At 53.2% G+C, this 25,398-nt stretch overlaps 1 pseudogene; it reads right to left on the bottom strand.

Annotated features, from left to right (window-relative positions):
* Positions 1-25,397, bottom strand: part of LOC138765403 (semaphorin-6D-like) — a 25,781-nt pseudogene extending 384 nt beyond the window's left edge.
* Position 25,398: the final 1 nt, after the last annotated feature.

The raw sequence follows: 25,398 nt of genomic DNA, 5'->3' as shown, positions 1-25,398 counted from the left end.
TCTGGGGGTGTGTGGTGGAGCGGAGGGATCTGGGGAGTGTGGTGGAGCGGAGGGATCTGGTGGAGTGTGGTGGGTCAGGACAACATTGTGGGCAGAAGGGACTGTGCTGGAATGTCCTCGTCCCACCTCCCAGAGGGAATAATCCGCCAACTTCAACCGATCCTGAAGTGATATCTTCACTCCCTCTTTCCCGTCGCCTCTACTGGGCTTTCAGGACCTCCCCTCATCCATTCTCACCCTGACAATCCCTGATCCTCACCTCTCCCCTTAACCCCTCCCTTTCCCCCATCCTGAACCCTTCCCTCCACCCCACAACCCCAACCCCATCCCTCCCACTCCCAACCCCAACTCCCCATCCCTCCCCCTGCCATCCCAACCCCTCCTCCCAACTCTATACTCCCCCCCACCATCTCCCACCCCCCCTTTCCCTTCCCCGTTCCCCACCCTTTCCCAAAACCAAGGACCATAGTCTCACCAACTCACCGCAAGTCGAGTCTTGCAAACTATCCTGGGCAGAAGGGGCCAGACCTGCTGGGTGGGGGTGTTGGTTGGTAGGGGAGAGTGGATGGGGGATGGGAGGGGTGGGGTGAAGGGAACAGGGGGTGGAGGGGAGAGAGGTGATGGGAGAGGAAAGGGGGTGTAGGTAGGGGAAGGGGAGAGGTGGTGGGAGGGGAGAGGGGTTGAGGGAGGTAGTAGGGGAAGGGAAGGTGAAGTAGTAGGGGAAAGGGGGAGGGGAGGGGGAGGAGGTGAGGGGAGGTATAATGGGAAATGGGGAGCGGAAGGGGAAAGGGAGTAGGGGAGGGAGAAAGGTGTGAGGGGTGGGGAATCAATGAACAGGTCACAAAACCAAACTGATCCACGTGCTCCCCACCCCTCCCCCACTGACGGACTTGACCCCTCCCCCCAACCAGACTGGCCCCAGAATCCCCAGGGGGAGATCAGAGGTCGGGGTTCATTGGGGAGCAATCCATTGCAAGGCTTCTTCCCCCCTTCCCTCTCCCATCCAGGACAGAGCAGCCCCTCCCCATCTGACGTTCTCCCTCTCTCGTGGAGCCGTGTGCCAAACCCACTGGCTGGGGTAGCTCTATCACCAGCCAGAACCACGGCTTCTCCCACCGACAACAGCAGGCACAGAATGTGCCACCACCCACTGATTCCCACCCGCGAATATACCCACCACTCCATCACCCTGCCTGGAGGATAGGGGGAAAGGAGGGAGGGGTGGGAGTAGATGGGGTGGAGGGTGGGGGGGAATGGAAGAGGTGGAAAGGGAGGGGGGAGGGAGGAAGAGGGGAGGCAGGAGGGCAAAGGGGAGTGAGGGAAGGGGAGGGGAGGGAGGGAGAGGGGGATAGGGGAAGGGGAATGTAGCATGGAGAGAAGAGAGGGTTGTGGGGGTTAGAGATGGAGGGGGCAGGGTAAATGGGAGGGAGAGGAAGAGTGGCAGAGAGGTGGCTAGAGAGGTGGGACAGTGGGGAGAGGTGGGGAGGGGTGAGAGGAGAGGTCGAGGGGAAAATGAAGACAGGCACAGATGAGGGAGAGAGATGGGAGGGAGAGGGATGGAAAGAGGGAGGGAGTGATTGAGAGAAGGGGAAGGGGTTGGAAGGACAGCGGAGAGGAGTGTGGAAGGGGACAGAGCAGGGTGGGAGAGAGATGGGGAGGAAGAGAGAAGGGGAGAGAGGGGGAGGGACAGAGGGAGGGTAAAGGGAAGAGAGATGCTGGCACGTGGTAGAGAAGGGCTGGAGGGGTAGGGGACAATGCCAGGGCTGATGGGAAGACCCCACTCTTGCTGTGAGCTGAAGTAACCGCACTCACCCTCACACTGCGCCTGACTCACGAGGTGGCCCCGCTCCACGTCCTGTTCAAAGCCACTCCTGCCAAGAGACCACAAACCCCCTCAAGAAGTAAGTGCCTACCTCACTTGGGTGCCTGACCCTCCCAACACGGCTGCCTTGCCAACCACTACGCCGCTGAAAATGGCCGACTCAGGGGCCCTGCCCTTCCACAGAGCCTCAGATGCAAAATAGCTGACCTGGCGGCGGTCCCCAGTGGAAGTGATCTGAATGGAAAGTCCAACCTCAATGATGGAAGGACAGGATGAGGGGTGGGAGAGGTGGGTGGTGGGAAAAGTCCACAAAAAATGGCTCACTGTAAATGTGGCCTTAACAAAATGGCCACCCTTCATTGTGGAAGGGGAAAGTAGGAAGGAATCTATGCAAAATAACTGTGACCTTAACAAAATGGCTGGTCCAAACATGACTTTAACAAGATGACCATCTTCAATGGTGAGTGGGTTCAGGGGCAAGATTCCATGAACAATGGCTTGCCACAACATGACCTTTACAAGATGGCCGCACTCACTGGGTGGGAGGGCAAGTGGGAAATAGGCCACATTTAACCCACCTGGTGCCGGGATGGAGCGTTGAACAGCGACCTTCCTTTCGCCAACCACAGTACGGGTCTCTGGAGGCGATGCAGGCACTGAAACAAAGGGAGAACCTTCAGCTGGAGGGAACTCGGTCCCAGGAACCTTGGAGGTGGACAGGGAGGAGCAGAGAGGACGGAGAGGGGCTGAGGAAGGAGGGGAGGGTGAGGAGGGAGGGTAGGGTGAGGGAGAGGGGCTAAGGAAGGAGGGGAGGGTGAGGAGGGAGGGGGTGGTGAGGAGGCAGGGGGAAGAGAGGAAGGAGAGGGCGGTGAGGAGGGAGGGGAGGGTGAGGAGGGAGAGGGGCTGAGGAAGGAGGGGAGGGTGAGGAGGGAGGGGTGGTGAGAAGGTAGGGGGCAGAGAGGAAGGAGAGGGCAGTGAGGAGGGAGGGGAGGGTGAGGATGGAGAGGGGCTGAGGAAGGAGGGCAGGGTGAGGAGGGAGGGGACAGTGAGGGGGAGGGGAGGATGAGGAGGGGTGATGAGGAGGTAGGGGGGCAGAGAGGAAGGAGGGGGTAATGAGGAGGGTAGGGTGAGGGTGAGGGGCTAAGGGAGGGGAGGGTGAGGAGGGAGGGGATGGTGAGGAGGCAGGGGGCAGAGAGGAAGGAGAGAGCGGTGAGGATGGAGAGGTGGGTGAGGTGGGAGAGGGGCTGAGGAAGGAGGAAAGGGTGAGGAGGGAGGGTATGGTAAGGAGGGAGGGGGACAGAGAGGTGGGAGGGGATGGTGAGGAGGGAGGGGGGTGAGGAGGGAAGGCTCCTGGGTCTATGGACCATGGACACTGACCTGGACTGAGGGTGAACCAGGGTGTTGGGTGAGGATCAGGATGGCTGAGGGTTCCAGGTCTGTGTGTGGGGGGGGTGGAGGGGGGAGGGGTGGTCGGGGGTTCTGACCTCTTACAGCGACCATGCACATGGCAGCGACTGAGCGGCACGCGAAGAACGCAGGCAGCGAAGGCCACGTAGATGGCGTGATGGTCCTTGTCCAGTTCCACCGCCAGTGGCCAGCGGGTCTGCTGTCCCGGTGCACACCTGCAGGGGGCAACGAGATAGCCAGGGATCACAGGGGTGTTGTGGAGGGTAACGAGGAGGTTGTGGGGGGTAACAGAGCGTCAGGGTGGGTCACCGAGGGTCAGGGCAGGTCACGGAATGTTACAAGGCTATCAGGAGAGGGGTCACAGAAGATTGGGGCTGGACACGGGTCTCAGGTAGGTCAGGGTAGGTCAGGTTGGGTCATGGGGTTAGGGAGGTTCAGAGTAGGTCATGTTGGTCAGAGGGGTTCAGGAGTGTCAGGGCAGGACACAGGGTCAACAAGAGTCATAGAGGTTACAGGGGTCTGTGTTCACAGGGACAGAGGTCAGGGGAGGTCATAGTGTGGCACGGGTTAAGTGGTCAGAATTCTCTGGGGTCAAGGACACGGGTCAGGGGAGTCAGGGGGTCGCAGAGAGAGGGATGCTGGAAGCAGAATGGCATTGGGGACATGGGAAGGTGTCTAGACAGGGCACAGGTGACAACAGGGGTGGGACGGCTAGATGGGGAGATGGGGCAGCTGGACAGGGAATGAATTGGCTGGACTGGGACAGGATGGCTAGACAGGAATGGGATGGCTAGACAGGGTGGCTAGACAGGCATGAGGTGGCTAGATGGGGACGGCAGCTAAATGGGGAATGGTGTGGCTAGGCAGGGAGACGGGGTGGCTAGACAGGGGTAGGGCTGCTAGACAGGGAGGGGCAGCTAGATGGGGATGGGGTGGCTAGACGGGGAATAGGCGACTAGAAGGGGATGGGGTAGCTAGACGGAGGTGAGACAGTTAGACGGGAATGGGGTGGCTAGACAGTTATGGGTGGCTCCCTCCCTCACCTCCAGACACCCCGGGTGAATGGGAATCCCCTCCCCACCCAGACACCCCAGGTGGAAAGCAAATCCCTTACCCACCCCCATACACCCCGGGGTGATGGGGAAACCCCTCCCTCACCCACTCACCTCTCAGGGTTGTAGACATCGACCTCCTCCAGGATCACCGCCCGCAGTTGGCCACGCTTCTCCGTCTGGGTCCTCGTCTCCATTTGGGTCAGGACCTTCAGCAGCCGCCCGTCCTCTGTGGCCAGGAAAAGCACGGTGTAGTTCTGGTGGGGTCCGGCTGCTGTGTCCACCACCACTCTCACCAGCTTGGACCTGCAGGGGGATGGGGAACGAGGAGGGTCAGTACCAGAGCGCTCAGCCCATGGAAACCCCCATCGGGGAAAGGGGGCCATTCACCCTCTCTGAATACTCTCTCCAAACACCATCCCGTGAGGGTGGGGGGGAGAGAGGGTGAGAGAGAGAGGGGAGAGAGAGGGGAGAGAGAGAGAGAAAGGGAGAGGGGGGGAGAGAGAGAGAGAGAGAGAGAGAGAGGGAGAAGGAGAGAGGGGGAGAGAGAGAGAGGGGATGGGGAGAGAGGGGGTAGAGAGATAGGGAGAGAGGGGAGGGAGGAGGAAGAGGGGGAAAGGGAGAGGGAAGAGAGTGGAGAGAGGGGAGGGGGAGAGGAGGGAGTGAGGGGGAGAGAGAGGGAAAAAGGGGATGGAGGGAGAGGGAGATAGAGGGGTGGGAGAGAAGGAAGGGGAGGGGAGAAGAAAAAGGGAGATAAAGGGATTGAAATGGGTACGGGGAGAGGAGACGGGTAACAAGGAGGGAGTGGGAAGAATGGGGAGTTGGGAGAGGGAGGGAAAAAGAATGGGGAGAAAGAGGAAGGGGGGAAAATGAGGAGAAAATGGGAGGTGGGGGTGAATGAATGACACCCCCACCAATAAAAGAATGTTGCCTTTTCTCCATTCCAACTGCTTTCCCACTCACTCTCTCCTCCCTCTCCTTTCTCATCCTCATCCCTCTCTCTCTCCCTCCCCCTCATCCCCTCTCTCTTCCTCCCCCTCATCCCCCTCCCTCTCTCTCTCCTCCTCTCCCTCTTGTCCTCATCCCCCTCTTTCTCTTTCCCCCTCTATCTCTCTCCCGTCCCTTTCTTCTCTACCTCCACCTCCCTCTCCTCCCCTTCTCTCTCCCCTCTCACCTTACTCTCTCTTACCCTCTCCCTCCCTCTCTCCCCCTCCCTCTCCCTTTACTCTTGTCCTCATCCCCTCCCTCTCTCTCCCCTCATCCTTTCCTCCCTACCTCCACTTCTCCTCTCTCTCCCCCTCTATTTCTCTCTCTCCCTCCGTCTCTCGCCTTACTCTCCCTCTCCCCTCCCTCTCCTCCTCTCTCCCTGTGTTTTTATTGTACAGGTTGAATGCTGGACTGCTCGCCAGCTGACTGTAGGGAGTGCAGCAGCCACCAGGTGACCTTGGTACCATCTCCTCACCAGCTCCTCGTCCAGGTGAGCCATGGCTGATACTGGTCTGTGGGGACGGTGCTGTCCATCAGAGGGTGCAACTTGATGAAGGACAGGCTTTCGTCCGGAAACTCCTGGCTGCTCGCGTGGGTCTGCGCCTCCCCATGTCCTGCGCACGAACCTGGCCTACGTGAGGTAAGACAGAGACACTAAATCATTCAGTTTGTTAGAACAGCACAGACTCACCAGCCTGTGGTCACCACAAAGAATGCTGAGGCCAGAGAAACATTTGCGGCAGTGAGTGAGACTCGAGGAAGAGGGAGCCAGAGGGTGGGACTGTGTATGGGTGGGAGGGGTCTGTTGGGTGTGTGTGTGTGTGTGTGTGTGTGAGAGTGTATGATCTAGCATATGGTAGGGGGAGTGTGGGGAACGAGACACCTGCGTGAGGAGGATCCCTCACAACGACAGGGGTGAAGAGGACACACCTGGGTTTGGAATTCTGTCCTCGGGAACAGCAGTCCAGAGGAATCTGTCGATCGCTGCTCCTTGAATGGGCCATTGAAGGCATCCTCGATATCCTGCATGAGGTAGGCGCACACTGCAGAGCCGGGTATACTAGAAAAGGTACCAAATGTCAGTGAATCTCCCTCCACATCGACCCGTCACACACTCCTGGGGTCAAACACAGAGTGAAGCTCCCTCCGCACCAACCCGTCACACACTCCCAGAGTCTGACACAGAGTGAAGCTCCCTCCACATTGTCCCATCACACATTCCCGGGGTCTGACACAGAGTGAAGCTCCCTCCACATTGTCCCATCACACACTCCCAGGGTCAGACACAGAGTGAAGATCCCTCCGCACTGTCCCATCACACACACCTGGGGGGTCAGACACAGAGTGAAGCTCCCTCCACATTGTCCCATCACACATTCCCGGGGTCTGACACAGAATGAAGCTCCCTCCACATTGTCCCATCACACACTCCCAGGGTCAGACACAGAGTGAAGCTCCCTCCGCACCATCCCATCACACACTCCCAGGGTCAGACACAGAGTGAAGCTCCCTCCACACCTACCTGTTGCTCTGAGTGCTGAATATGCCAATGACAGTGGGAAGGCCATGAACATTCACCACATCTGTCAGCGACTCCAGCACATCAAAGTAGAAGAAGGTTTGCCCTGGGATGGAGCAGTTGAGACGAACCTTCAGGAAGGATGTCCAGTATTTCTCCAGCACCTAGGGGACCCTCCCTTGTCGTTCTTACAGACCCGAGCCACACGAGAGAATACCACCTGTGGGGAGCAGGGACCACCAGTTAGTGTCGTACCTCCAACCCAACCCATCTCAGGGTCACCCATCCCAGTCTCTGTAACACCCTCCAGTCCCCTACACCCCTCCATGTCTCTGTAACCCCCTCCAGTCCACTACATCTCTCCCTGACTCTGTAACCACCACCGGTCCCCTTCAACCCTCTCTGTCTCTGTAACGCCCTCCGGTCCCCTACACCCCTCCCTGTCTCTGTAACACCCTCAAGTCCCCTACACCCATCCCTGTCACTGTAACCCCCTCCAATCCCCTACCCACCTCCCTGACTCTGCAACCCCATTCGGTCCCCGACACCCCTCCCTGTCTCTTAACCCCCTCTGGTTCCCTACACCCCTCCCTGTCTCTGTAACCCCTTCCAGTCCCCTACTCCCTGTCTCCATAACCCCCTCTGGTCCCCTCCACCCCTCCCTGTCTCTTAACCCCCTCTGGTCCCTGACACCCATTCCTGTCACTGTAACCCCTCCAGTCCGCTACACCCCTCCCTGACTCTGTAACCCCCTCCAGTCCCTTACACCCCTCCCTGTCTCTATAACCCCATCTGGTCCCCTACACCCCTCCCTGTCTCCTCTGGTCCACTACACCCCTCCCTCTCTCTGTAACCTCTCTCTGTAACCTCTCTCTGTAACCCCCTCTGGTCCTGACACACCTACCTCTCTCTCAACCCCCCCAAATCTTTCCCTCCAACTCTGATCTCTCTCCCTCCCCCATTCCCTTGCCCTTGGTGCTCTCAACAGTGCACCCCTCCCTGGCTCTCTGCCTCTGTCTCTCTCTCTCTTTCTCCCCCCTCTCCACTCCCCAACCCCCTCCTTCCCAGGGTGGTGAAAGTAGGCTTGGAAGCAATTTCAACCAAGCTGGATGATAACTTGCATCAGGTGGTAAAAGGGATCCCGACAAAAACATCACCCCTCCCTTCCTGGATGGGGCCCTGATCCCGGAACCCCTCACTCACCCGTCCCAGGCCAGTCGACTCGATTGCGATCTCTCGAAGAAGATATAAACATAGTGGCCGTAATCGATCACGTGCACGAAGTTTGGCTCTGGGCAAAGTAGAGAAGGGGTAGGTTCGAGTGGTGAAGCAGACGCGGAGATTGTCGGTACAAACACACAGACATATTGGAGGATGAATCAGGCAATCTCACAACAGTGTCACCGGGGGTGGTGTCACCCAGTGCGGTAACTCACCCCCCCCCCACCACTGCCCCAAAGACCTCCTCCCGTACCAGATGTGATTTAATGTGTTTTTGCACTAAAGTTACTCGGAATTCACAAATACTAACGACCACAATATTGTGGCTAAAACACCAGAAATTTGACCAAAGCAGTGACTATATAAACACCAGCAGCAATGAAAACAACAGCACCGGCTTGTTTAGAGGGGAGTGTGGTTGGGGGTGGGGGGGTTGAGAGAGGGTAGGGGTTTAGAGGGGAGTTTTGGTGGGGGGATTTAGAGGGCGGTGGGGAGGTTTATGGGGGTAGGGGGTTTAGTGGGGAGTTGGGGTTTTTAGAGGGGAGTTAGGGGTGTAGGAGGGTTTAGAGGGGAGTTGGGGTTTTAGAGGGGAATTGGGGGCTTTAGAGGGGAGGGGGATTTAGAGGGGTTTAGAGGAGTGTAGGGGGTTAAGAGGGACTTTTAGACAGATGGGGGGTTTGAGAATGAGAGAGTGAGAGGAGGGAGAGATGGGGAGGGAGAGGTAGAGTGTGAGAGGGAGAGTCCAGAAAAGTGAGGGGGAAAGGGAATGAGGAGAGAGAGTGAGAGAGGAGAGAGATAGAGGGTGTGAGAGAGAGGAGGGTGAGGGGAGAGAAGATAGTGTGGGAAAGAGAGAGTGATCGAGAGAAAGAGAGAGTGAGAGTCAGAGGAAGGGAGAGAGAGATATGGAGAGAGGAGAGATGGAGTGAGAGAAAGAGAGAGAGAGGAGAGAGCTGGAGATGGAGGAGAGAGAGATGGGGAAAGACAGAGAGAGCCAGAGATGCAGAGAGAGAGAAAGAGAGAAACGGAGAGGGAGAGATGGGGCAAGGGAAAGGGGTCGAGGGAGGGGGAAAGTTCAAACAGAAGATTAACAAGGTTGGAATGGACGATAAAGGCCTGGGACCAAGCCAGGATCGTGCAGGAGGCCTGCGGGGAAGCAGTGGAGGAAATGGAGGGTGGGGGTTTCATAGATGTAGGGGGTAGGGAGAGGGGATGTTTTCCATACCTTTAAGCCACTTGGAATCGTACTTGACGGTGCGGAGGATGGGATTGTCACCTACGCTGCGGTAGATCACCGCGTCGCTGGCCAGGAAATCGGCCATCGTGGCTGAGTACAAGTCCCCCCCTGCACAGAGACGTGGGGAGAGGGTGAGAAAATTCGCATAACACCCCACCATGTCTCTGTAAACTCCCCCTCCGGTCCACATATGTCCCATCCCTGTCTCTGTAACCCCCCTCCGGTCCCCTACACCCTTCCCTGTCTCCAACTCCCTCTGGTCCCCTACACCCCTCTCTGTCTCTGTAAACCCCTCCAGTCCCCTACACCCCCCCTGTCTCTGTAACCCCCTCCCTCTCTCTGTAATCCCCTCTGGTCCCCTACACCCTCTCCCTGTCTCTGCATCCCCTCTCTGGCTCTGCAGGATGTCCTGACCCCATAGCTTCGCCCAGTAGCTCTTCCCTGAGATAGAGAAACATTCTCTTTTTCTCCCCACTCCTCTCCAACACCCCCCCGGACCCCGATACCCACCAGCGAACAGGGCCACATTTGTCTGCTTGCTCTCGAAGGGACACCGTGCCTGTCCATTCATGTCTCTGCCTTCCTGCAGCAGGGAGTTCATCTTCCAGGAGGAGAGGAAGAGATTCGCATCAGTGGAGAGCGGGCTGGGGTCATGGGTCAATGGAGTGCGGGCTGGGGTCACTGTATGCCTCACTGATCCCTCCCCAACATAATGGATGGGGCAGGGGTGGGGTTTGTAGGGTAAGCTCCATTGCTAGAGAAACCCCAAGCTTTGCCTTGTCCCCCAGCCAGGTGAGGCGCCCACTCCAGAATCCCGGGTTCAAACCCCCCCCACCCCCCGCATCCACCGAGGACGTCTGTGCATGCGTCTGGGGGAAGGTGTGAAAGTGTGTGTGAGAGAGACTGTGTTTGTATACATGTGTGTGTGTTTGAATGTATGTGCACGTGTCTGTAATTGTATGCGTATATTTGTGTGTGTGCGACCACATGTTGTTCACGGTGGGACATGTGCTGGGACACATGTTGAGTGCTCATTAGAACATGTGGTGCATGCAGAGACATGTTGCATGCGATGGAACACATATTGCATATGGTGGGACACAGGTTGTGTGCGGCAGGACACGTTACATGTGTGATAGAACATGGGCTTTGTGTGGAGCATGACACGTGTGTAAGTTTGGACTTGTGTGTGCGGTGGGACATGTGTGGTGTGTGAGGTTGGACATATGTTATGTGTGTAACGGGACACGTGTTACGTGTATCACGCCGCTGGGTTTCACCTTGTAGCTGCGACAGATGGGGTTGAAGGCGTTGGTGCCACAGACGAAGAGCGTTCGATCATCCTGGGGAACCAGCACCCGGATAAAGTTGTGGCACTCACCCTGGGGGGGGGGGTGGGAGGGGAGATCAGGCAGGATCCCATCCAGAGTCCGTCTCCTAAACCCACCCCACAACCCCCCACTCCAACTGTCCCAATGAGCCCATCCCATAAACCCACCCCACTCCAACAGCCCACCCAGAGTCCGTCCCCCACACAACCCTCTGCTCCCGCAATCCCACCCACACAACTGCCCCTTCCCACAATCCTCCGCTCTAACCGCCCCACCCAGAGCCCTCTCGATCAGTTCGTCCCATGCTCCTCCAGTGTCCCCGCCCACAGTCATCTCGATTGGCTCTTCCCATGGTCCTCCCACCATTGGTTCCACCCACAATCCCCATTGGCTGCTCTTCCATCCTTGGCTCCTTTCCAATGGGGCTCCCTTCCAAGCCCTGTCCCCATTGGCCCCTCCCTTGTCTGTCCCTTTGGCCCCGCCCCCATGCCCATCAATCATTCCCTCCAATGGCTCCGCTCTCCTGGCTCTCCACTCAGATCTGGATCACCGAGTCAACAGCATCTCATCCATCTGGGCTCATCGACTACAGCTCAGCCTTCAACATTATTCCCTCAATCAGCTCCAAACCCTGGGCCCCTCCACCTTTCCCATGGGATTCACAGTGCAGATCCTCCCCGACATTCGCCTGAGTTCCGTTCTGACCGACCAGTCGCATTGCAAAATGGACGCAAGTCGGAAATTCACTAGATTTGTTTTATTGTTCGTCCGGGCAGTGGGATGGGTGTGGGGACTGATATGGGGCTGTCAGGAGGAAGTGGATGGTGGGATTGTTGTGGGGGATAGTGGTAGGCTGTGCAGGTGCAGGGTGGTGGGATGGGTGTGGGGAGTGATACAGGGCTGTAGGGCGAGAGTGGGGCAGTGGGATGGGTGTGGGGGCTATCACGGGGCTATCTGGAGGGAGCAGGGCGGTGGGATGGGTGTGGGGGCCAGTGATGGGCTACGGGGTGATGGAATGGGTGTGGGTGTGCAGGGTGGGCTGAGGCTGTTTTCTTAAATGTGGTTTAGAGGAACGTTTGCTCTTTTTTTAAATAATTTTTTATTTTTCACACTGTGAACCATAACCAACCAAAATATGTACAAACGTTTCTCATTAAATATACACAGTGCCATTTTCTCCCTTTTTTCCCCCTTTCCCTCCCTTCCCTCTTCCCACCCCCTCCAAAACCCATAAATATTCAACATATACAATACAATAAAACCATAAAACAATATCTTCACACAAAGGAAAATAAACAAGAAAAATGCACCATCTATTTGTTACACACTGGATCAAGTCGTTTTGTCTTCTTATCATTTTAGGGGGTGGAGGTCCGAGGCAAGCCCTCTCTGTTATGTTCCATGTATGGTTCCCAAATTGGTTCAAACAATGTGACTTTTTAAAAAAATTATTTGTTCATTTCCATGTACCATTGCTGTATTGTCAGGCTCTCTTCCATTTTCTAAGTTGACATTATGCATTTTTTTTGCTACAGCTAAGGCTATCATAATAAATCTTTTCTGCGCTTTATCCAATTTGAGGCCTAATTCTTTACTTTTTATGTTACTTAGAAGAAAGATTTCTGGATGTTTTGGTATGTTATTTTTTGTGATTTTATTTAATATCTGATTTAGATCTTGCCAAAAAAAAATTCACTTTCGTACATGCCCAAATTGCATGTTGTTCCCATTTCCTTCTTACAGTGAAAACATCTGATAATATTGGATCCCATTTTTTTAAATTTTGGGGCGTGATTTATAACCTGTGTAACCAATTATACTGGATCATACATAGCCTTGTGTTTATTATATTCTTCATAGAAAATAACTTTTCCCATACTTCATTTTTTATCCTTATGTTTAAATCCTTTTCCCACTTTTGTTTAGGTTTATAGTTGATTTTATTTTGAAATTTTATACTCCTTCTCCTTTATTTTTATCCCTTTTATTTTATTTTCTATTCTTATCAGTTCTGCCAAAGATTCTATTGCTAAGGCGAACAATGAGGGGGGTATGGACATCCCTGTCTAGTTGACCTACTTAATTTAAATTGATTCGATATATATCCACTTACTGCTACCTTCGCCAATGGTCCATTATACAATGCTTTAATCCAATTTATATATTTTTCTGGTAGATTGAACTTCTGTAAAACTTTAAATAAGTAATTCCACTCTACTCTGTCAAAGGCTTTTTCTGCATCTAAAGCAACAGCCACTGTTGGTTTCTTATTTCCTTGAACTCCATGAATTAGATTAGTAAGTTTACAGATATTATCCACTGTTCGTCTTTTCTTAATAAATCCAGTTTGATCTTGTTTTACTATTTTTGGTACACAATTGGCCAATCTGTTTGCTAATAATTTCGCTATTATATAATCTGAGTTAAGTAGAGATATTGGTCTATATGATGCTGGTGTTAACGGATCCTTCCCTGCCTTTGGTATTACTGTAATTATTGCTGTCTTACATGAGTCTGGCAAGTTTTGTGTTTCTTCCACGAGAGGAGGAATTAATAACTCTTTAAATGTTTTATAGAATTCTATTGGGAATCCATCCTCTCCTGGTGTTTTATTGTTCGGCAGCTTTTTTAATATATCCTGTACGTCCTCTATTTCAAATGGTTTTATTAGTTTGTTTTGTTCCTCTTCTTGCAATTTCAGCAATTCAATTTTAGCTAAAATCTCTTCTACTTTATTATCTTTCCCCTCATTCTCAGTTTGGAATAATTGTTCATAAAATTCCTTAAAGTTCTCATTAATCGCTATTGGATTATATGTAATTTGTTTGTCCTTTTTCCTTGATGCCAATACAGTTCTTTTAGCTTATTCTGTTTTAAGTTGCCAGGCTAATATTTTGTGTTTTTTCTTCCAGTTTGTAATACTTTTGATTTCAATATGTTCTTCTCCACCTTGTACGTTTGTAATGTTTCGTATTTTATTTTTTTGTCCGCCAATTCTCTCCTTTTTGTTATATCCTCCCTTTTTACTAGTTCCTTTTCTGTACTTACTATCTCCCTTTCCAACTGCTCTATTTCCTGATTGTAGTCCTTTTTCATCTTAGTTACATAACTTATTATCTGCCCTCTAATGAAGGCTTTCATTGGGTCCCATAATATAAATTTGTCTTTCACTGATTCCGTGTGTATTTCAATATATGTTTTAATTTGGCATTCAATAAATTCTCTAAATTCCTGTCTTTTAAGTAGCATGGAGTTTAACCTCCATCTATATGTTTTTGGTGGGATGTCCTCCAGTTCTATTGCTAATAACAGGGGTGAATTATCCAATAGTAATCTAGCTTTATACTCAGTTTTCCTAACTCTCCCTTGAATATGGGCCAACAAAAACATATCAATCCCTGAGTATGTTTTGTGCCTACTTGAATAATATGAATATTCCATCTCTCTTGGGTGCTGCCTCCTCCATATATCCATAAGTTTCATTTCCTGCATTGATTTAACCATAAATTTGGCCACTTTATTCTTTTTGCTAGTCTTTTGTCCAATTTTATCCAACATTGGATCCAAATTAAGGTTAAAACCCCCTCCTATCAATATATTTCCTTGTGTGTCTGCAATCTTCAAAAAGAATCCTGCATAAACTTTTGATCCTCCTCATTAGGTGTGTATATATTGATCAAATTCCAAAATTCGGAGTATATCTGACATTTTAACATTGCATACCTCCCTGCCAGATCTGTTGTTTCCTGCTCTATTTTGATTGGTACATTTTTGTTAACTAGTAAGGCTACACCTCTAGCCTTAGAATGATAGGATGCTGCCGCTACCTGCCCTACCCAGTCTTCTTTCGACCCAGTCTAAACATTTGCTCTTTGAAGCTGATGCAAAACAATGCATTTCATGACAATAAATTTGGATTCTGATTCCTTCCTCAACCCCCACCCATAACACCCCCCTCAGACAAACATTTTCCTCATCACCATCCCAGGCTCAGACCCCAGCCCTTCGCCCTCCTGCTGGCCCCATCCCTCACCCCCTCCTCCCCAACTCACGGGCAGCTTCCCCCGCATTGCGCAGTTCCGCACATCCCTGGCCCGTGTTTTCCACGTTAGCACCTGGAGGAAGGAACGTAGTCCCGGGTGACTCATCCAAAGAAAAGCAGCAGAAGGTGGGCCGAAGGGACTCTGCTTCCCCTCCTTCCTTCCCCCCCCCCCACTGGTGTCCCACCATCTTTTAAAGGGGCATCGCTACCTCCTGATTAAAGCATGCTTCCCTCCCCCCCACCTCCCTCCTCCTTGACCCCCCTCCCAGGCCGGTGACAGTGAAATCTTATTGTGTGCACCCCCTTTGGGGGCCGTTTCAACTCTCCCTCGTCCCCTCTTCCCCATCTCTCTCTATCATCTCCTCAATCTCGATCCTCCTTTATTTCTGCCCCTCTCCCTCCTTCCCCCTCCCTATCTATCCCCTCCACCATCCCTCTCTTCCATTCTTCTCCCGCCCACCACTCCCTCTTCCTCCCCATCTCCTCGCTCTCATCCATTCTCCCTCCCCTCCTCTCCCACTCCCTACCCTCTCTCTCTCCCTGCTTCCCCTCTCCATCTCTCTCACACTCTCCCTCCCTCCCCTCTCACTGTCACCCCCTCCTCTAGCTACCCCCATTCTCCTTCTTCTCTCCTCTCTCCCTCCCTGCACTCTCTCTCTGCCTCCTTTTCGCTCCCTCCCTCCCACTCTCCCCTCTCTCCTTCCCCTCTCCCTGCCTCCATATTTCTCCTCTATCTCCTCTATGTTCTTCTATCCCTCTCCCAATCTTCCCTCTGCCCTCCCTCCCTCTCTTACTTTCCATCTCCATCCCTCCTGTCTCCCTCTTTCTCTCTCAGTTCCTCGATCCCCTTTTTCCCACCATCTCCCCTCTCTGTTCTTGCCTCCTCCTTTCCTCTCTCTTTCTCTCTTCCTCTCATTCTTTCCCTCTCTATCCCTCCTCTATCTTCCTCCTCTTTCCCTCCCTCTCTGACTCTATCCCTGCCTCCTTTCTCTTCCTCTCTATCTCTCTCTCTTCCTCTTCTTCCACCTATCCTCTCCCCATCCCACTCCTTCTTTCTCCCCTCTCCACCGAGGGCCCCCCCATCCTGCATCCTCCCCTAGATCCCCCACCCACCGCCTCAGCGAGCTCTGCACTCACCCTGCGGGGGATGAGGCCCTCCTGGGAGTTGAGGCCCAGATCGAAGGAGAAGAGGTGGTCCCTGCAGAGGGTAGGAAGGGGGTGGAGGGAGGAGAGGGGAGGTGGAGGTGAATTAGTGATGCAGAAAGTGGCTCTATCCCCACCCTCCATGATGTCCCCTGCAGCCGGTGAATTACCGGATGCCAGAAGGGTGTGAGCATTCACCAACACGCATGTATCACACCAGAGGGGTGTGAGCATTCACTGACATGTGTGTTACATACCAGAGAGGTGTGAGCATTCACTGACACGCATGTTGCACACCAGAGGGGTGTGAGCTGAGGGGTTCACCCATCCTCCCGACAGCGCGATCTCTGTCGAGATGGACACCCCTTCCCCCTTCCCATCCCCCATCCCCCCTCCCCTTGCCCTCACCCGTTCCCCCCTTCCCCTCCCCCCCACAGAGCCCCATCCCAGATGAGGGGGGGTTTGCCTCCCCTCACCATCCCTCCTCTTCCACTTCCCTCCCATTCCCCCTCCTCCCCTCACTGAGCCCCTATCTCAGGCTGGGGTGGGAGAACGTTCGCCTCCCACTCCCCCGCCCCGCCACTCACCTGGCTGCGATGTAGAGTGTCTGATTGATGCGGAGCAGGCGCTGGAGGTCAAGACCCTGAGGTGCAGAGCCGTTGTCCATTGTCAGCCCACTGAACACGGGGTAGACCCTCGATGCTGGAGGGACAAAGGGGAGGGGGAGTCAGCCGCCACACAGGAAGATCCCATGCCCACTCCCCCCATGTCACCCACTCCTTTTCTCCACCATGACTCACCTGCGGGATCCTGCTCTGCCTGAATTGGGTCTGGGAGGGGAATTCTTCCACAGGGGAGAGGGACGTTTGGCCTTTTGATTGAGGAGGTAGGTGGGAAGGGGAGGGAGAGAGGGAGGAGGGAAGGGAAAAGAGAGAGATGGCTGGGGAGAGGGGAGATGGGGGATGTGAAAGGGAGGAGGAGAGGAGAGAGAAAGGGGCAGGGGAGAGTGAGAGAGAGAGTGAGACAGAGGGGAGGGTTGAAAGGAGGGGAAAGGGGAAGGAGGAAGAGAAGGAGAGGGGGAGTTTGGGGTAGGGAAGAGAGAGGGAGGGGGAGAGAGGGTGGGGAAGAAAGAGGGGAGAGAGAGAAAAAGGGGCAGAGGAGGGAGGGAGTGAGAGAAGGGAGGGATGAGAGCAAGGGGGAAAGAGAGGGGGATGTCAGAGGGGAGGGGGTGAGAGATGGGGAGAGAGGGGAAGAAGGAGGGAGAGAAGTGGATGGGAGGGGATGACGGAAGGGAGGGGGAGAGGGGTTTGAGGAAAAGAGGGCGAGAGAAGAGTGGAGGGAGGTTGGTTATAGAAGGAGTTATTAGAGAGCTGGGGTCGCTGCTAAACTTTTGATCACCTTTGGAGTCTGTAGTTGCCATTTTTCAACACGAAGACCAGAGTTAGGCCAATGACAGTCAAAGAAGCTGAAAATCAGGAATAAAACAGTAAAGTTTATCAGCCAAACCTCAGGACGACCCAGTTTGGAACATCATTGAGAAGAAAGAGTGTCTTGGTGAGCTCAGTCATTGTAAAGGGGCTGGTTTTCCAAGGAATACTCTGCAGCTGATGTCAGAAGAATTCTTGGAGTACAGGGGCTACCCTGCAAGATGCAAACCACAAGTGTTGGCCACAGAAACATGAAGGCCAGGTTACGGTTTGCCAAGAAGTAGCCGGCAGAATTCTGGAAAACGTTCTCGTGGACGGATGAGACCAAGATGAACTCGTATCAGGGCAATGGCCAGAGCAAAGTGGGGAGGCATAAAGAACCTGCCCAAGGTTCAAAGCGTCCACCTCATCTGTGAGACAGGGAGGTGGGGGTGTTCTGGTCTGGGCATGGATGGCTGCCACAGGTACTGAGGCACTGATCTTCAGTGATGATGCAGCTGATGGCTAGCAGCAAAATGAATTATGGGGGGGGTGGGGTGTGTAGAGAAACATCTTCTCAAGTTTGAGCAAATGTCTCCAAACCCTTGGGATGGCATTCCATCCTACCAGCAGGGCAATGATCACAAACGCACTCCGAAAGCAGCCAAGGATCTGTAAACTGGAAAATTCTCAAAAGGCCGAGTTGGTCACCCGATTGAAATCCAATCAAACATGCTGAAGAGAAAGCTTCAGGGGACAAGCCCCCCCCCCCCACCAAAACAGGTGGCTTCAGTTGAGGCCTGACAGAGCGTCACCAGAGAAAGTGTCTAGCACCTGCGGATGTCAATGAATTGCAGGCGTCGAGAAAGCCTGACAGTCAAGGGACGAGCAACAAACAACAGAACATGATCCTTTAATGCACTATGCCCCAAAAATCATGTTGCTGTGACAGATTATATCACATTTTATATTGTACATAGATAGGTTTTTGAAGGAGATAGATTGTGGGGGTTTAGTGTAAATCACAAACACTTCACAAAATAGATCTCATTTTAAATGCCAGAGCTCTGCTCAAGCCAGACAGTTCAGGCTCCCAGTGCCTTTGAAGGAGGCCTATAAGGACTTCACAAGTCAGTGTTAATTGGACGTGCTGTGGAGTAATAGATTATTGTTCTGGAAAGCAACAGATGAACACACTCAAAAGACCCTCTTTTGCTTCTCTTCCTCTGACGGTAAGGGGCGTCGAGCAATTTCAGCTGGCAGTGAATCTTTGCAGGCTAAAAGTGATTTTGTGTAGTATCGCACGTTTTATTACGTGACCAGGAATCGTAAATCTTGAATGCAGAAGACCTTCCCAAGGTTGGGGACGAGAATTGGGGGACCCCACATGGAGTTCAGGAGTGAAAGGTCCCCTGCCGTTGATGTAACAGCCCCGTGAAAATAGCTTTAATTTAGATTCTGACAAGGCCCAGAGCAAAGAGATTATATTCTGCATGAAATATGTTAATAAGAGCAGACCAAGCCTGGCAGTTTTGCAGCTTGCTTTAGGTGCAAGGCCTACTCTCAGGGATCTTGGCAAGCCCCAAAAGGTCTGTACCTTTCACTGAGGATGGATGGCATGCCACTTATCAAGGTGTCCCGACATGAGCTCGGTCCTTGCCAGTTGGCAGGCCGGCCGCTATTTTTGTCTGCTCGGAGGGAAATTTTCCGGCCAAGGTTCTGGGTGGGAGGCATTTTCCTGCTCAGTTTTTGAGGCCCTGGACAAGGCCTGAGGGCCCAGATGCGGCCTCGGCAAAGCCTGAGATGAGGCATAGACCAAACCTGAGGAAACAGATGGGGCTTAGGCACACCTGAGGACTAAGACCAGGGTCCAAGGGCCTAGACAATGCTTGAGAACTTAGACAAGGGCTGAGGCCCCAGATGGGGCTGAGGCAAGTCCTGAAAATGTAGACGGGGCATCGAAAAGTCTTAGGAGGCCAGACAGGGGTGTCAAAACCAGGGGGGGCCCAGTCAGGGGAGAAACAAAACCAGAGTGCCCAGTCAGGGGAAAAACAAAATCAGAGGGTCCAGGTGGGGCATAGACAAGACCAGAGGCCCTAGATGTGGCCAAGACAAGGCCTGAGGGCCTAGATGGGGATTCAACAAGGTCTAAGAGCCCAGATGGAGCCTGAACAAGGCCTGAGGGCCTAGATGTCACCAAATTACGACTGCCCCTCGCTCCTCTCATCCCCCCCCCACCCCCATCACCATGGCTTACCCTGTCCTGTCACCACGATCATAGGTACAAGGTCCTTCGGGAAGTCCGCCACGATGTCTCTGGCCCCCAGGACAAGGGCGAGAGCTAAGATGGTGGAGCCTGTGGCCCCTGGGGCAGCAATGCCACTCATCGCCATGATTTCCTGGTATCACAGCCAGGCCATGACCTGAGAGGATGGGAGGGAGAGGGAACACATGGTAAATGGGAGGCTCACACCCCCACCCCTCCATTGACCCCATCTACACCTCATCACACCCCCTCCCCTCCATCGACCCCATCTAAACCTCATCACACCCCCTTCCCTCCATCAACCCCATCTACTCCTCATCACACCCCCACCCCTCCATCGACCCCATCTACACCTCATCACCCCCCTCCCTCCATCGACACCTCATCACAACCCTTCCTACTTCACATCCATAACCCTATTTTTCTTCCATCCATGTGCCTGTCTAAGAGGCTTTTAAATGCCCCCAATGTTCCAGCCTCCACCACCGACCCTAGCAACATGTCTCCATCCCCCACGAATGTGTGCAGAAAAACCTACCTGACGTCTCCCCTAAACTTCCCTCCCTTCACTTTGTACAGATGCCCTCTGGTGTTTGCTACTCCCTCCCTGGCAAACAGGCACTGGTCGTCCACCCTGTCTCTGCCTCTCCGAATCTTGCTGCCCTTTATCAAGTCTCCTCTTGTCCTTCTTCGCTCCAAAGAGAAAAGACCCGGCTCTGCCAACCTCACCTGATGCTCTACAATCCAGGCAATGTCCTCCTCTGCCCCCTCTCCACGTCCTTCCTACAATGTGGTCTCACCAGAGACTTGTAGAGCTGAAACATGACCTCTCGACTCCTGAACTCAAACCCCAAAGTGGTAAAACTGAGCGTCCCATTGGCCTTCTTAACTCTCCAATCAATCCTGAGGGATGTATGGATTTGGACCCCGAGGTCCCTCTGTTCCTCCACACCATGAAGTATCCGACCATTAACCCTGTAATCGGCCTTCTGGTTTGTCCGTCTGAAATGCATCACCTCAAATGTATCCAGATTGAGCTCCGTCCAACACTTTTTCACCCAACTCTGCATCCTGTCTCTATCCTGTTGTAACCTATGACAACCTTCAGCTCCATCCACAACTCCTCCCACCTTCGTATCATCCTCAAACTCACTGACCCGTCCGTCCACCTCTTCATCCAGCTCATTTATAAAAATTGCAAAGAGCAGGGGAGTCCCAGAACAGATCCCTGTGCAATCCACTAGTCACCGACTGCCAGGCAGAGCGCGTCCTGTCTTCCTTCTACAGGTGTCCACACGGCCGAGGTCTCGTGGACCCAGTGCCTCATGACTGATGATGCCCCACGTTTCAACACCAAGGAGGTGTCAGCGTGGTGGTTTGTGGGGGGGGGGGGGTTGGGGGGTGTGGAGTCGGCCAAGGGAGCACGGAGGCACAGCAAGATCCCACAAGCATCCAGCTCGAAGGAACATGGCCACTGTGGTTTCAGGAGGATGGGGCGCAAGAGAGTGGGCATGTCTGCGGATCCTTCTAACACCGCCCAAACATGGCACCTAGCCCTGCCACCTCCTGACCCTTCACCCACTCCCGGGGTCCTGAGGTCTCTGAATGTACCGGGGCTCATGGATTCATCATTGCTTTGTTTTATGAAGGGATTGGGTGAATTATACATCACTCTGAGGGCCGGGGATGATCGAGCTGATTAATTATGTATGCAGGACGACATTATGATAATCACATGTGTGCATTATGCAAAATAAATTACAATATTCATTTGGCAATGATAAATATTTCAGGAACCAGACTGATTATTTTTAACATGAAGAGGCAGATTGTGAAACATTTTCTAAAACACCATAAATAGGCCCCTGCTCTGTCACCATCGAAGAGATCGGGTCCCATGGAGACAAGGTATTCCGGGGGGAGGGGGAAAAGATTTCACTGTATTCTGTCCCTGGATCCTCTGCTCATCTGGAGGGTTCAAAATAATCTCAGCTGTGGACACTGAGTGGGGGAGAGTGAGTGAGGAGGGATAGGAGCAGGAACGGAATGTTATATTAGCAAACTGGATGAAATAGATAGTGTGGAGGGAGCTTCACTCTGTGTCTGATCCCGGGAATGTGTGACGGGACAGTGCGGAGGGAGCTTCACTCTGTGTCTGACCCCGGGAGTGTGTGATGGGACGATGCAGAGGAAGCTTCACTCTGTGTCTGACCCCGGGAGTGTGTGATGGGACAGTGTGGAGGGAGCTTCACTCCTCTGTGTCTGACCCCGGGTGTGTGTGACGGGACAGTGCAGAGGGAGTTTCACTCTGTCTGACCCCGGGAGAACAGTTGTCTATGTTCAACCTGCAGACCCATCTGGCAGTATCACCTGGAGGGTTGAACCTGCCTGCAAGGGGAATGAATCTCGGTTAGAGACCTGGGTCCTCCCTGCAACGGAACATGACAATGTCACAGGAGACCTTGCCCTCCGTCCCAGCTCTACTCAATGGATGAGGGGTGTGGTCTTCGGAGAAGATCAGGAAACTCTCTCTCTCCCTGCAATAGCACATGGGATGGTGGAGATTCCCTGGGACGTTTCCCAGGACCGAGTGTGTTACTAACGAGGGGAATCTTGGACAGTAGCTGAACGGGTTGAGGGAGGTGGAAAACATGGCAGAGGACGGTCCAAGGATAATCTCACCAGCAGGCAGTGCCCAGTTGTTGTGCATAGAACATTCTAGAACAGTCCAGGCCCTTCAGCCTTCGATGTTGTGCTAACTTACTCCACACAAATCTAACCCTCCCCCCCCCGGCTCCCATAACCCACGACTTTTCTCCACTTTAAAATCTTTTTATAAAGATATTACTTCCCCTCGTTTTACCTCCTGTAAATGGATTGGGTTTGGGGTAGGGTTAGAACAGAGAACATGACAGGCCGTTTGGCCCTTGAAATTGTGCTGACCCATATATTCCTCCCCCAAAAAATGTACTCACCCTTTCCTATCTTGTAACCCTCTTAAATACACCCAATGTTCCAGCCTCCACCCCCGCCCCTGGAAAGGTAACCCAGTCACCCACTACTCTCTGTGTATAAAAAAAAACTTTTCCCTAAACTTTTCTCCCTTCACTTTGTACAGACGTCCTCTGAGGTTTGCTACCCCTGCTCCGGGAAACAGGCGCTGGCCTTCTGCCCTATCTCTGCCTCTCAGAATTTACTCAACCTCTATCAAGTCTCCTCTCATCCTTTTTTGCTCCAAATAGAAAAGTTCCAGCTCTGCCAACCTCACCTTGCAAGTCACGCTCTCCAATCCAGGCAACTTCCTGGTCAGTCTCCTCTGCCCACTCTCCACACCGTCCACATCCTTCCTGTAATGAGATGACCAGAACTGAACACAGAATATTCACCAGGAGTGTAGCTTAAATACTTTTTAAGCTCATACTTTTAAAATTTAGACCTACAGCACGGTAACAGCCCACAAGCCCGTACCGCCCAATTATACCCAATTTACCGACAACCCCAGTACCTTTTGAAGGGTGGGTGGAAACCCATACAGACATGGGGAAAATTCCTGACAGACAGCGCCGGATTCGAACCCCCCAGTTGCTGGCGCTGTAACAGCATGGCGCTAACCTCGAGGCTAACTGTGCCACCGTAAGTCTACCGCCTGCCAGGACACATCATCCTGGGAGGGGAGGGAAATCTCCCAGTCCAGCTGGAATAGGCAGGCACCCATCTCCAGGACTGGCTGGAACAGGCAGGCATACGTCTCCCAGACTGGCTGGAACATATAGGCACCCATCTCCTGGACCAGCTGGAACAGACAGGCACCCATCTCCTGGACCGACTAAGTCTCCTGGAAAAGGCAGGCACCCTCTGGGACCTGTTGCACAGTGACGGTTCTTTTGCACTCACCGATCCCCCAACACCAGACTTAGCACAGCCATGACGTCCATTCCCTGGTGGATCTGCTCTCTGCCCCTCTAACTTCACCCCCCCCACCTCTTTCTCCCAATCTGCTCCCTTGGGGAACATGTCTCCCACCCCATCTCCACGCTGACATGTGTGTGTGTCTGTGTCTCTGTGTGTATGTGTGTGTGTCTGTGTGTGTGTGAGAGTTTGTGTGTGCGCATGCGCAGGTGTATGTCTGTGTATTTGTTTGTGTGAGTCTGCATGTCTGAGTGTGTCTGTGTGCATGTGAGTCTGTTTGTTTGTGTGAGTCTGAGTGTGTGTGAGAGTCTGAGTCTGTCTGTGAGAGTCTGAGTCTGTCTGTGAGAGTCTGAGTCTGTCTGTGAGAGTCTGAGTCTGTCTGTGAGAGTCTGAGTCTGTCTGTGAGAGTCTGAGTCTGTCTGTGAGTGTGAGTCTGTGTTTATTTGTGTGTGAGTCTGTGTTTGTGTGTGTGTGAGTCTGTGTTTGTGTGTGTGTGTCTGTGTTTGTGTGTGTGAGCCTATGTGTGTGGTCTGTCTGTCTGTGTGTGTGTATAAGAGTTTGTGTTTGTGTGTGTATGTCCGTGTTTGTGTGTGTATATATGAGTCTGTGTTTGTGTGTGAGTCTGCACGTGTGTGTGAGTCTGTGTTTGTTTGTGAGTTTGTGTGTGTGTGAGTCTGTGTTTGTGTGTGTCTGTGTTTGTCTGTATGTGTTTTAGTGTGTGTGAGTTTGTTCGTTTGTGAGTTTGTGTGTGTGTGTTTGTGAGCCTCTCCCCACCTCTCTGCTGGCTGCTTTCCTTTGATCCCCTCTCTCCTGCTTGTCTACTTTCCCCTTTTTCTCCTCCCTCCGGGCCTCACTATGTATGTGTGTGTGGGCTTCTCTCTATTTCTTCATCAATATACATCTCAGATCCTCCCCAAACTCTCTCTCTATCTCTCACCTCCCCTTTCTCACTTTCTCTCCCCTCCCTCATTCTCTTTCCTTTTCTCTCTCCACCTTTCTTTTACCTCTCCCACCCTCTCCCCTTCTATCTCTCTCACTACTTCTCTCCTTTTCCCCTTGCTCCCCCTCTCTACCCTCCTCTCTCACCCCCTTACTCTCTACCTCCCTCTCTCCCCTCTCCCATCTCACTTGCTCACCACCTCTGTCTCTCCCTCTCTTGCTCTCTGCTCCCTCCCTCTGTCTTCTCCCCTCTCTCCCATCTCACTCTTGCTCACCATCTCTCTCCCTCTCCCCTCCTTTCTCACCCCACCCCAGCTCTCTTCCTCTCTCTAACCTGTCTCCCTCCCCTACCTCCCAGCTCCCTCTCTTTCTCCCCTGTCCTCCTCTCTCACCCCCTCATTCTGCCTCTTCCCCTCTCATTTCTACCTCCCCCATTCTCTCCCTCTCCCCTCTCTAACCTCTCTGTCACCTACTCATTCTACCTCTTCCAGATCTCTCCCCTGCCCTCTTGTCACCCTCTGCTCTCTCTAACCTATCTCTCCCCTTTTTCTACCCCTCCCCCTTTTCCCTCCTCTCACCCCCTCTGCCTCTCTCTAATCTCTCTATCTCCCCCACCTCTCTCTCTCTCTCTCTCTCTCTCCTCTCCTCTCCCCCCCCCCCCCCCCCGCCCCCTCCGTTCAGTCCCTGACTGGAAACAACTCCTACTTCACAACCCCAGTCTACGAGCACCACGCACATTGACCCATTCGGCTTCCTGGAGGGAGCCACAGGTTGGGGAAAGAGGCTGCAAATCGAAGCCCCCACCCCACCCCCTCCCCTCCCATCGCCTCACCTCTCGCCGCTGCCGAGCTCACTCGGCTCCCTGCCTGATGCGGAGATCCGAAGCGGAGAGGGGGCAAGCGCTGGAGGAGGTAGGCAGTGAATTCCCGAGCCTGGGAAAAGTCCGTCTCCAAGAGGTCAGGATCCGACACGCAGAACACAAAACAAACTGATGTTCCATGTAATTCAAGACAACTTAATCTCACAGGGCAGAGGCGCCGGGATTATCCAGATCAGCGAGGAATTTCCAAACAGTCGCCTCCCGAGAAGGGCAGGGAACGTGGGATCCAGGCTGGGCACT

Source organism: Narcine bancroftii, chromosome 5 (genome assembly GCF_036971445.1).
Source record: "Narcine bancroftii isolate sNarBan1 chromosome 5, sNarBan1.hap1, whole genome shotgun sequence".
NCBI lineage: Eukaryota > Metazoa > Chordata > Chondrichthyes > Torpediniformes > Narcinidae > Narcine > Narcine bancroftii.
The sequence above is the reverse complement of the archived record's forward strand: the minus strand, read 5'-3'. Positions and strand labels throughout refer to the sequence as shown.